This window comes from Vidua chalybeata, chromosome 1, assembly GCF_026979565.1.
Source record: "Vidua chalybeata isolate OUT-0048 chromosome 1, bVidCha1 merged haplotype, whole genome shotgun sequence".
Lineage (NCBI taxonomy): Eukaryota > Metazoa > Chordata > Aves > Passeriformes > Viduidae > Vidua > Vidua chalybeata.
The window spans coordinates 118,716,007-118,729,557 of NC_071530.1; the positions used below are offsets into that span (position 1 = coordinate 118,716,007).

Here is a 13,551-nt window from a genome sequence, read left to right on the forward strand (position 1 = left end):
TTAGGTGCAGTCAGGTGACTGGGCACAATGACGGGTTAAAACATGGAAGCAAAATCCCTGGATGAAGAGAGGAATTTTGCATTAAAACATAACCATCTTGGCAAGAACTGCTTATACCTACCTTTCCTAAAAGATGTGGCTTTTAGCTGTACTTTTTCATCTCACTCCTTTGCTTCACTGAAAGCTGGGAAGGAAGGAACTATCCAAACTGATGTACTGAAGGGACATTGTAATTTAGGGATCATTTTTTTAAGATGTACTATGACAAAAGATTAACTATACTAGACCTTCATATTGAGCTCATTCTGTGGGATTCACTTTTGCCCATACTATAATCTCTGTCTTCTTTCCAGCATCTCAGGATGCAAGAGCTGTTGCTGTCCTCAGCAGTCTCTTCCCTTCCCCTTATTATCACTCAAAAAAAAAATCACCTGTGCCTTGGTTGTGCTTGGAAAAATCTCCCTCATCTCACATTCTCTCACTGAGGCCTTCCTGGAAATTCTCATCATTTTGTGAAGTGTCCAAGCTGGTGCCATCTCCTAAGGTGTGCCATGTGGGGACCTGAGGTGGCCATACCCAGAATCATGAATCTGACAGAAATGTTTTGAGGCTGGATTGCACAAATTAAGGGTGAGATGAGTTTTGCTGTGCTGCATCCTGTGGTAACTTGTGGAGAAGAAAGTGTGCCAGGAAGCATAAAAAACCAGCCAAATGAGAGATAACAAATGTTGTTTGAGACAAACTGATAACTATTTTTACCACATCCTGCTGTGAGAAATGAGCACTGAAGGTGATTATTGAGAAAAAAAGGCAAAATAATGCCTACAGGACAGAGTGGGGAGGATGTTTCTGTACCCTAACTGATGTCTCCGATGTGCCTCTCCTCCATCCAGCCCACTTGATCTATTTTTGCCGCCCAGGTGGATAAAATATCGGCATCGAAAACCATCGTCGCTTTCTGCGCCGGGGTGTGAGCGCTCTGCAGCGGACGGAGCGGCCCGGCGCTGGGCAGGCTCCGTGTATGTCCCGATGGAGCACGGTCCCTGCCAGCGGCCTGGCAGCACCGTCAGCTCTCGGAGCTCGCTCCCGAGGCGCAGCCTGCGCGCCCGCTCTGTGCCGCGTGTGGGGAGGACGGCGTCGCCCTGCATTATCTGCCGGTTTAGCAGGAGGATCGCGGTAATCCTTCCCTGGATCGCACACCCGCGCTAGCCGGCAGCCGCGGGCTCTGCGGTCCCTCGGGCAGCTGCAGCCGCGGGGCCCCGGGCGGGAGCGGGCCCGGCTGCGCGTCCCCGCCTGACCCCGGCTGCCGCCGCCCGGGGGGGCGCTGGTCGGGGCCGGCGGCGGGGGCGGCACCGACAGCGACGGCGACACCGACAGCGACGGTGGCCCCGCCTGCGCCGGCGGGGAGCGGCGGTGGCCCGTGGCCGCCCCGGGGTGGGCGCAGCCCCGCGAGGGGAGCCCGTCATCCCGCGGCCGCGGCGGGAGGAGCGCGGCTGACGCGGCAGGGAGGAGGAAGCGGCAACTCCAGCGGGCGGACGAGCGCACGAGCGCACGGACAGACGGACGGACATCCCCGGCCCGCCCCGGCCGGCGGAGGGACGCAGGGTCGGAGGGAGGCAGGTACGCGGGGTGCAGCCGGCCAGGGGTCCGTGCCCCCTCCCACGGCCGGGTAGAGAGAGCCCGTCCGGAGCCACGGAGGTTCCGCGGCCGCGGGGACACGGGATTCACCCGGGGACACGGGACTCGGGGACGTTTCGCTTCCCTTTTGTTGCAGCGCGAAAACGTCTGCGTGCTTTGCCCACACCGCCGGCGTTCCCGAGGAGTGTGTTCGGTGCGGCCCTCGCCAGGCTCCGGCGGAGGGGGCCGGGGGCTGAACGTGTTCCCGCAGGAAAGCGCCGCTCCGCGTGGGCGTGCGGCTCCGGCGGCTGGGATCCGCTTACGGACAGGGGGCAAAGTGCTCGCAGGCGAATAAACAAACAAACATGCAGAAACTTCTGCTCCCCCCGCCCCCGCCGCTATAATTTTAGATATTGTATTTGCAAAGAAGTTTTAAAGTCATTTAGTGTTTCATATTCTCCTCTCTTTTTTTTTTTTTTTTTTTTTTTTAAATTCTCACCCTTCTCCAGCAGTGTTACTGGCTCCTGCTACTACTCTTGCCCTAATGTTTTTACTGCGTGTATATGTAGTTTTACACGCTATGCTTTATTTTGCATGGCTGGCTCGGTGTGGGAGGGTTTATTTCTGTGTTGCAACTACGGACACCACCGAACTCCATTTCAGTTCCACTACTTAACTCCATAAAGACAGTAAAGCTATGCTGGAATCAGACATTTAAGAGGTGAAGAATGGCTGGGAGTTTACATTTAGAGCAGGTGAAAGAGCCCTTTTCCAGAGTCCTTTACCTCTGCCCCCGCAGGATGAGGTAACCCTGGTTAGCTTTGCTTTGTGCCTTGCAAAAGGCACAAAGAGGCAAAGCAGGGAACGTGGTTTGGGTCTGCAGTCCCTCTTCCTGGTGGTCTCTGTGCCAGAGAGGCAAGGGCTGGAATTGTCTCTTTACTTCTTTAAACACCTTCAGCGTAAGAGAAGATTGGAGGCAGGGAGAGAACTAAAATAATGCTTCCTCCTCCTGTGCACAAGAAGTTGCAAAGTATTAGTGCTCCCTGCACAGATCTTTTGTGAGAAGGTAAAATTCTGGCGCAGACTTGAGAGATTTGAATTGAGGAGAGAAGTGGTCGAGCTTGAAGGAGTATCCAGTAATACTCACTCGCATGACTGTTACTTGCAGGATGTCTGCCTCAGTGCTTTTGTGAGCATTGGTCAGAGCTCCTTGGCTTCCCCTTGCTGAGACTTACATGCTTCCCCTTGCTGAGACTTACATGCTCCTGCAAAGCTTTTTTTTTTAAATCTGAATTCTGTCAGGCTCTTTCCCTTAATTTTTGAGATTGTGTGAAGAGCAGAAATATGCACTAGTTGGCAGCAAAAACCAGTTAGTAATCTCTGTATTTCTCTTCACTAAGTGCTACAGCCTCTTTATTATGTGGTCTAAGCATTGAAATAGCAGTAACATTTATGCTGGACACTAAGAATAGATGTTGACAGCCCTTGCATTTAATTTCTTTCATGCTAATCTGATAAATTCAGTATCTATTGTAATCTCCAAAGAGGATTAAACATTTCCTGAGGGAAAGTTATGCGGACATGGGCTGCATCAAGAGTGCTGCAAGACATGTAATTCATTGGTTATGTTGTTCTGAGGGGATCTTCATCCTGATAATCAACAACCCATAGGAGCTGTTTCTTTTTATGATCAGCATGTGCATTCTCATTCTCCAGGGACAGATACCTTTCTAAGAAGCCTGACAAAGCTGGAGGTTCAAGTCTCATTGAACAGAAGTCTTCAAAAGACTTATGGGGGTACAGTAGTTGGGTGGTTCCTAGTCCACTCTGCTTATAAAATAATGTATTGCAGGGAGCTAATAGTTCAGGTTTTAAGATGTGAGCACTTTAAAATCACTACTCTGTTCATTTTCTGACTTGTTTAAAGTCAATCCACAAGTAGGTGGATAATTTGACTGTAATGGCATGTGTTTAAAATAGTGATTGGTGGTTTTTAATATGCAGAATTGCTTCAGCCTAGCTAGCTGGAGTAGCTGCAAGCCTCCAAAGCTGACTTGACCCAGCAACAAAATATTTCAGTAGGGTATGCTGAGGGCCAAAAATAAAGTCTATTAAATAAAATGGCCCAGGTATTAGCAAATAACACAAGATGCAAAGCATCTCTTGTTTCTCTTTGGATCTAGGGTTTATGATGGAAATCGCCTGTCAATCTAAAATGCCATGCATGCTAATGGCAGGTTCATGTTAATCATCACTGTATAAGAGGGTATGTCAAATCCTATTTTCCTTCCCATCCATACAGGATAAGCTGCTAATAAGCTGTGATCCTTCAGCCACATCCACACATCAGTTCTCTCCTGGGTTGTCCTCCCTATATCCCAGATCATTTTCCAGATGGTTTCAGTTTTATAATTTGCATGCAAGTAACTAGGGCTTTTTTGTCCCATGGCTACAAGCCATTTTATACACAAATAGCCTGCATTTCTGCATGGAAATAGAGCTCAGATTACACATATTTGCAGTTCCAAATTATGTTTTTGTTTTGGCTGTCTAAGTTGTCATTAAGAAGAATGTTATTTTGAAGGAATGTGCACTTCCCAAAAGGAAAGTCACTGTTGGTTGGTTTTGTGACTTCATTTTTGGACATGCCTACGTCATTGAAGAGTTATTCTGCTGTGATTTTTTTTTTCTGTAGACCAAGGAACTAGAAACGACTGTAAATAAAGTATGTACTTATATAGACTGAGCCATAGTAAAGCAATATGTTGTTTTTATTTGAAGTTAGCTCTTTGAGTGTTTGTATTGAAGGATTCATTTTGTTCTAGTTTAAGTAGTATCCATATGCTAAAATGTCCTACAAAGAAAACACACTTTCCAAAGTAGAACTGAAGGGCTTCCGCACGCTGTAAGAACATTATAAAATATGTTAATCAGGTTCCTGCTTGCATTCCTAATTCTCAAACAGAATTTATTCCCCCAAGTCTTCCAAACCACCTAACACTGTGTCTGCCTAACTCTGAAAGTGTCTTAAACTTATTGGATCTCCTTCTTTGAGCAGAAAGTTCTTAAGCGCCTTATCTAGAGCTGCTGTAGTTGAGCATCAAAGCCCTGAGGAGATGAAGAAAGTAGGGCACCTGGCGAGCACATCGTAAACACACGCGCTGATGGATCGGTTGCGTCTTGAAATGCAGCTGTGTGCTTCCTTTGGGAGCACTGCCCGAAGAGGAGCCAGTGCTCACCCTTCCCTGAGAGCTGCTGGTGGCAGGATTTGTCTGAACAGCAGGCTGTGTTCTGGGAGTTGAAACTTGGGCTCCTGCTCCCTGTGCCTGAGGGGTTCAAGCCCACATCTTCTGTCACCTCTGCAGCTGTTGAATAGGCTGAAGAAAGCCAGCAGAAGGGCACACTTTGCTTCTCGGTTTCAGCCTGGGCCATCTTGTGGAAGATGGCAGCAGGTTGCCCAAGGCTGGCACGAGGGAGCACCAGAACTTTGACTCTGTCACAGCACACACTCTGAGGGCTGGGATCTGGTGGTTGCTTGCTGGTGATGATTATCAGAGGTGAGCATTTCCATGACATCCTCTGTGTTTCAAGAGAGGATCAACACTTGACTAATTTCTCTAGGAGAGAACTGGGCCCAGGAGAACAGAGATCTCAGAGAGCTCAGAAATCTGGAGTGGGTGGTGACAGCTGGTTGTAGTCCCAGTTTAGAAGTTCAAGCCTGCAGGCTGAAGTGGGGAAAGTATCCAGTGTTTCCTTCCAGAAAACCCCATTTCCAGTGCAGGAATCTCCATCCTGGGCCACCACTTTCACACAGTGTATCTGTGTGGCAATAGGTGTCACCCTGCCAGTTTTATATTATGCAGGTCTTTAGGTGGTGTTTTATGTGTTCTGTGCCACAGATTTGTGTGTTTGTGTCCTGACATGAAACTCCATTCCCTTGCCCAGTTCTGTGTTAGGATTCTTTCTCCCTGCTCTTTAGCAAAGGAAGAAGTAAGGTTGTATCTTCATGTGACATTTTCACTCCAGTTTCTCAGACACCCTGTGAGCATCATCTGAGGAGAAGAGGGAACTTCCTTATTCCCTCATATTTGAAATGCTTTGCTTTGCAACTACAGTTTTTCTGTGGCTTAGGGCAGGAAAGCACCTGGGAGTTGGGGGAGTGTGGGTAAGCAAGATTGATGTCTACATTTATTTCACAGCTCCTTTATTCAAAGAGATGTCACATCTTACTTCTTGGCAGTCTTGTTTGAAACAGTGAGGGCAACTGGCAAGCTGCTAGTGCTGAGTGTCTTGCCAAATACTATTGCAAAATACTGCCAGTGAAGAAGTTGCATAGCTTTACAGACTGTTATGTTTCTCTGGGGGTAAACCAAAGGGGTTCCAACTTCTGATCCTTTGCCTCTAAAGAGAAGCAGGACCAACATGTTTCTATTGCCTTATGAGGCACCATTATGGTGCTTTGCTGCTTGCTGTCTCTTCCAGCCCTTGGGATTAATTTTCCTTTAATGGTACTTCTCCATCTCTTGCTCACTGTTGTGAAATAACTGAGGAAACAGAAGTATTTAAAACATCTTCACTATATTGTTAATTGCAAAATATTTTGGAGCAGACATTGGACCAAGGAAAGCTTTGCCTCTGATCCTGGACTCAATGCTGCAAATGCAGGAGGTGCATCAAAATAAATTTGCTGTGCCCCACAGAGTTATACCCCATATTTGAGTGTTTTTTGAAGAGCCATGCAACTGAAGTCAATCCCAACTATTTATCAGTATAATATAGGATGCAAAATCTGATATCTAAATATATGCAAACTGTGTGCCAATGATTGAGACCTTGTAATTTTGCTCTTAAAACAAGGCACAAATTGGAAACACAGATCTATTTTTCAGTAACTATCTTGATAGCTATTTCAGAGCTTTGCATCGTTCATCTGTACTCAATTTGGTATTTTTGTGAGAAAATGGGCACCTATGAAGATTATTGTCCCATGTTATTGTATATAATTTTGCATTACAGTGATATTTCTGGATTCAGCTAGGAAGATAAGCTGAAGGGGTAAGTGCTGCTCATGGCTAAACATCTTAAATCATGCTGTTATTCTGGTTAGAAGGAACCTTGGAAGGTGGTGGGTTAACTCACCAGCTTGAGTGAATTCCTTGCCCTGAGTGTTCAGACAGTGCTGCTCAGGGCTGTGTTTGCCTGGGTTTTGAAAACCTCCAAAGAGGCTCCACAGCCCCCCTGGACACCCTGTCCTAGTGGTCAGTTAAAATCCCTGTGGGGATTTTCCTTCTCATGCAATGCACCAGTGAGTCTGTCTTGGGAACCTTCTCAAAGACATTGGGAGGCTGCTGTTAGGTGCCCCTCAAGCCTCTTCTCAAGGCTAACAAAGTAAGTGCAGTTGCCTCCAGCTCATCTAGAGAATGTGCTGCAGCCCATGACTGTCTGTGTTTTGGCCTCTTCCATACCCTGTGTTGTTCCTGCTTAAGTGAAGGAATGTTGGATGCATGTGTTAGGATGCAAGTGTACTTGGTCTGCATGACTCTGAACTACTGTGTGTTTATATTATAATAGTTTAGGTTTAGATTTTTGTTTGTTTGTAAATTCCCAGTGTTAGGTATTTATGAACTGGGATCACTATCAAACCCAAAAATATATTTTATACTAAGTTTAGTAAATAAGTAAGGACTGAGCATTCAGAAAATGAATGCTTTTACTCAACCATGGTAGAATTTGCAGTTTATGGTATGTGTTTTGCTTTAATGCTGGAAAGAGCATAGAAGAGGGACAGGAGGTAATTAAAGAAGAAAATAACTCCTGTACTCCCTTTGGATGGGACTTAACCATATTTTGCAAAAGCAAGATGCATTAAGTCTACAAGTTTGGAATGCTGCCAAAACCTACAAAACAGAGAAAACGTAGGACAATTCAGAAATAAAAACTACCTGGCAAAAGTATCCAGACTGCCAAATGCCTTGAAGACAAGTGCATCAAAAAGAGCTAGGAGACTTCTGCTTCCTTGCTGCCGTAGTAGTGGTGCATCTTGAATATATTAAAGTGGGGGGGGGGGTGAGGGGGGAAAGAAAAAAAGCTATATTTTCATAAAAGGTGTGTAAAAAGAGCATGTAGCATTAAGAACTATATAGCAATGCTTTATGAAAGGTAAGAAGGGGGTTCTTTGGAGTCATAGTGGATGCTGATAACCTAGAATCCAATTATCCAATTAGCCTCCTGATTATTTTTTTTTTTTTTTTTTTTTGTTTTTCAAATACTAGACCCTCATCTTTCATTTAAGCAGTAAATGTAATGCTGTTAATTTAATCTCCCAGTACTCATGGTAAATATCTTGTAAATAATTAACTTATTTTCATCAATTGCTCTTTAAAAGGGGTCACGGATTTTTCAGACTAGTGAAAAAACAGCATTTTAATATTTTAATTTCTAAATTTCACCCTCCCAAATCAGGCTTTGGTAAGAGACTATCTGTTGTCTTTGGAAGTTTTGGGACTAACAATTCTTTCCTGCCATCCTTCTGTTTTCAGAGCCCTGATAATAAACAGATGGAGTTTCTCTGTCAGGGAACCGCAAAACTGTCCCTTAGTTGTGTCCCTTGAAAATAACGTGACACTTTGAGTAGTGACAGAAAACCAGATAATTACTGTGCTCTGGTGAGAGAATGTGTGCTACAAAATTTTCAGCTGTCTTGGTGTAAAGTGTTTGTATCAAGAATTAACAGTGCTGTTTGCAATGAGGTTTTACATCTTGTGTGTGTGTCCACACACATTATATGTAACTCTAAAGGCATATGCCAGATAGATTGGTTTAACTTCACTTTTCTTCAGAATTTTTAGGAGGTTGGCTGCCTCCTTGGTGCTCTTTTCATGTTAACTAATAGGTTATGTGGTGGATGAATAGGATTCTTTATAGAATTATCTAAAACCAGGCACTGATTTATTTGAAAACAAAGGGTTTCTTTAGAGCTGAGTTTAAGCTGGCATTGCCATGAATCCTAGAATTATTCTACATTTAAATGAGAGAACAGTGATGCACTTGTACTTGGGCTTTGAACAGCACAGAGCTGTTGACCAGAGACTTGGAGACTGCTGAGCAAATCTGTTTAGGTTCCTTTGCCGAAGTTTCCAAGCCTACTCTTCTCTCCTTACAGATGATGAGAAGCAAAGCTAAAAAGACACTATAAGTTGCACTGATTGGTTTGTTTGGAGGAAGGCAAGTTGTTTGCTAGTGTGTGATCAAAAAATTTATAAAATCCTGCTCTGTAGCAATCTCAACACATACTTTTTCTCTGTTTTGCTTTGGGGTGTGGGGTCTAGAGCATAGCAGCTAAACAATACCTCACTTGTTTAAAAAAAAAACCTTGGGAAGAAGGGGTGAGAAAGAAGAAAATATTTACAGTAGCTTTCTACCCAATTAAATTCAGAAGGCAGACTAAAAAGGAAAGAGTTCATCTATGGTCCAAGCCAATTAAAAGTAAATTTTGCCGCTTGGATGTTAATTTACACATCCAAGGCAATGTAAATTTAAACTAGAAGCTTGACTTAACCTCACCAGTTCAGATGAACTTCAGATTTATGACTCATTTCGTTTTGGTCATAGCATCTGGCTGTTTAAGCACATTTTATGTGAATTGACATTAGAAATTCATAAACTGCCTTAAAATGTTAAATCTGTGGAGTACTTCACCAGAATGTGTAAATAATGCCTGTCTCACAAACACAGCTCTGCAACACAAGCTGGCTCAGATCCTCAGTCAAGATATTCTTATGTTTTATGCCCTCAGCCATTTATCCCCTTGTTTAATTATTTGGGAATAAAACCAGATTTCTGTAGCTTCTCTCATGTATTAAAAGGTATCTTGAATGTCTCTGCAAATGCTTTAATTGTATTTGTTGATATTAGTTGAGATTGTTTTTGGAGTTTTACACATAAAATGTGGGTTTATTTATAAAGAATGGAAATAGAGGTAGAAGGAGGACTCTCATAACACTTACAGGGTTTTATTCCACAATTAAACTGCAAACTTGTGTGCACAAATCAGTTTACTGTTTTATATAGGAGCATCACTTGAAATGACCTGAAATAAATGTTACCATCAACCACCCAGTCAAATCCTGGATAATTATTCATGGTCAGGGAACCATGTTGGATTTGTGATGTGCACAGAGTAAGAAACAAAACAGTCCTTGAGAAGAAATCTGAAGGAACTGAGTATTTCAGAAGCGACAGGGCATAAGGAACAGAGGACGGCCTTGCAGCTCAGAATCTAAACAGGGACACACACAGACATGTGCACAATTTGACACTTCTTTAGAAAAAGGAAGTTCATGAAATGAAAATATGTTGGTTTTAGCAAGTGGCAAGGAGAAACTGGAATATTCTTTGTCTTGGTTACTGGTGTATGACTCGGCTGCTGGAAAAGATTGATGACTTGGGTGCTTGGCCCTTTGCTTTGGTTTTGCTGTTTTAATTTATGAGTCAGAAATCCTTAGACACAGGTCTCATTTAAAGAAAAGAAAGTAAGAAAAATAAGACAGACAATGTTATATTAAAGCAAATGCAATTGCTAAGTTAAAATATTGTGATAGTTGTTCCAGTGTATTTACAGATCTACCAAAGATGTCCATATGTCACATCAGATGTCAATTAAAATCGTCAATATGTTGTTTCAAATCAGTCAGTGCCTGGTTTCTAGAGAGTGCCTGTCACTCCAGTCATGCTCGTTGCTGCAAAGCATTTAGATCAGTGTTACAGTGGAGGAAAGCACTGTTGTTGGTCTGGTCTGCTATGGCTGGTGGTGTCCTGCTTTGGTCTCTGCCACATGGATGTCACAGTTGGTCCCTGGATTCCTCTGGCTTGGCTTCAGATGAGTCTCTGTTACAGGATCAGTTCAGTTCAGGAGCATGCTTTTGGAGTACATCCTTTGTGGTTCATTCTGCTGAGGGATCTTGGGGAACATGAGCTGGATTCCTTTCAGATGAAATAAGATTGGAAGATGTTCTTCCAGTGTGCTCTTAGCACTTAACCAGGCACAGGACCAGGATAAAGCTGGGTTGAAGCAAAACAGACAACCTGCCATGCCAACATGGGTCATGTGGGTGCTGCATCTTCAGCATCAATTCTCTTCCTCTCTGTGGATATGCTTTTCTTGCACTGCATTATTTGCTGAGATTTGGACATTGAAACAAAAACAGCAACAAGAGTAGATCCAAGCACTGGAGCCTGTCTTTTCTCTAAATTTCAGGTGCAGCCTCATAAGTCATTGCTTATAAATTGTAACACACCTCTGAAATGACTCTCCCTACAAATGGCAGTCTCATTTTTCATCTTTGTTTTCCCCAGCTTCCTTCCTGTCACCTGACTTCCCTCAGTGCTTCTCTCTGTGTTTCTGAACCACTTTTTCATCCCCTCACTTCTGGTTTGCCACCATGGCATTCTTCAACCATTGCTCCCAGCCATAGGGTCTCAGTCTCAAGCGGTCTCTTCCCCAAAGATGCAATCTGTTTTATGAAGAAGTGTTTGCTTCGGCTGTTTTTAAAGCTCTTTCCTGGTAAAATCTCTTCCGTTGATTCACTACCCTTCCAACAGTTTTTTCATGTTCTTGTGTCCCCTCCTCCAGTGCTTATTAACCTGAACCTTTTCCGTGCTCATTTTGAGCTCATTAGGACTTGTCTTGAAGAGACAATTCCATTCTCTTTGAAGTAGTCTTCCAAGATAACAGGCACCTCTCAAGTGGATTCCCCCCACCCCACCCCACACTAGCTTGTCCATCCCACTTCCCCATAAGTCACATTTTCTAGACCAGTTTTCATTCTTATTTCTGTTCCCTAGACCCGCACAGGTAGGACCACCATGTCCTAGGTATTCACACAAAAACAGAGTGAAGTAGAAGGACTTCTCTGAGTTCAGCAGATTATGCTCAGGCTTTCCATTCTTATTTTATATCTCACAGCAATATTTGCTTAGAACAGTATGACATTTGTCTTTGTGCTGTAGTCTGAGGCCTTGTTTCCCATCCTGTATTTCCATATTAGACGTTTCCTGCCCCTGGGCAATATCTTGCATATAATCTGCTACATTTCACTCCATTCTTCCAGATCACTACCTTGTCCTGATGATGATATATTTAACCTTTGTTTCTCACATCCAGAACTAATATTTATTCTTCCTGCTTCTGTAACCCAGTTGTAAAATATCTCAAGGCAGTTTCAAAGCTTTTCTAAAGGGAAGGTGTGACATCTGTGATTTCTCTCCTACCTCTCTGGAAGGCTGTCAGAGGAAGTTAGCAATGTGATTTAACAAATCTCTTTTGGCTATTACTTAGGATTATCTTCCAGGTGCTGCTAATTGATCTGTTTTGGATTGTTTTTCCCAGGAATTTGAAGTTAAACTGACTCACTGGTCTTTAATATTCTTACCTGTTTTTTGTGTTGCTTTGGTTTGTTTACTTGTTTTTTTTTTTTTTCATTGTGTAGATGTGCACACACTGCCACTCACATTCTCCGTCTCTCTCCCATTTCTCCTGAAATCTTTCCTGTCATTACTATTATTTATGCCAATCACTGCTTGCATTTGACCTCCTTGGTGAAGACTGATGTCCTAGACATGATGGTCTTTTGGGTGTCATCTCTCATCAGCTTTTCTCTGTGTAGGGACAGAAGGTTTTTCTTGCTCTTAAGCTATAAACATATTGATAATAAGGATTTATTTTTGTTGCTAGTATTTTTTTTGCATTATAATTCTCCCTTAACCATGCTGATTCTCATAACTATGTACTTCTGCAGATTTTATATTTATTGCTAGCAATTTGACTATGTTTTCACATTTTGTGCCTGTCTTGACAAATGAATCTTGTGCTGCTTTTGTTTGTTTTTACAGGGCACAAGCACAGATTATCCTGTTGTATTGTTTTGTAGAGGAATTGCTGCTTCTTTCTTGTCTCCCCTCTTAGTGTGTCTTGTGTTCACATTCTCTTTGCTACATTCTTAGGCTCCTAAAGTTTACATTTAGTCAACTTTTCTTCTGAACTGGTTGCTTTCCATTTGTCTAGAAACAAATCTAAAAGATCCACTGCCTTTTTTAAATGTAAAAAAAAAAAAAAAATCTGATTTTTGAATAACAGAAGTTTAAGTCTAAACTAAACTAAAGTGCTGTCAATTCACAGGTCTTTGCTCCTTATGCCATGTGACTGTTGAGATACCACATGGTAGTAGATTCAAGCTCTTTGGTTTTACTTCTAAGTTGTTAGCTGTTTGATATGCAGATTTGAGATATGAAACAAATAACTGGTGCTGGTAGGTGGTTTTTAATGGCTTTGTTGTTGTTTAAACTGATTAGCCCTGTCAGTGCAAATGGCTTGTTTTTGCAAGGCTTCAGATTCTGCCGACTGTCATTGTGATTGTTGTCTGTCATCTACCATAGTGGGAAACATCAATTTGAAACCTAAAGAGAGTGTATCCTTTCAGATTTACAGAATAACAGAATGGTTTGGATTGGAAGGGACCTTAAAGATCATCTAGTCTCCATTTCTGGTCTGTAACCTCATCCCATTTGTGGGATGGTCCAGATCTTGTTTCACAAGTTGTTGACCCTTTATAAAGGTCAGATGCTGGATCCAGACTCTTCCAACCATGAATTGATTTCCTTGGCTCATTACAGCAATGACAGTAGAACATTTTAACTGAACCACTCCATCAGAATGAACGGCTGCTTGACGTGGGTGACCTCAGCAATTAACTGAAATGCCTCCCCTTGCTGTCTTGAATGGGGAATGCTGTACTGCATTCCACTCCCAAGAGACAACAGAACCTTTGGATGTTCACCCTTGGTGACACCAGTGATGCCAAAGGCTTACCATTGACTTCTTTCACATCCAGGGAGAGTGGAAAAGGCACCCACCTTGCTGTGGGAAGCCTGTGAGTT

The 13,551-nt window shown here is 43.1% G+C and overlaps 1 protein-coding gene across 2 annotated transcripts in view; it reads left to right on the top strand.

Annotated features, from left to right (window-relative positions):
* Positions 1-1,423: 1,423 nt before the first annotated feature.
* Positions 1,424-13,551, top strand: part of SGK3 (serum/glucocorticoid regulated kinase family member 3) — a 55,555-nt gene continuing 43,427 nt past the window's right edge. For both annotated transcript variants that reach the window (XM_053944312.1, XM_053944327.1), the window contains exon 1: positions 1,424-1,620. The gene's annotated coding sequence lies outside the window, so the exon portion shown is untranslated. The remainder of the gene's footprint in view (positions 1,621-13,551) is intronic.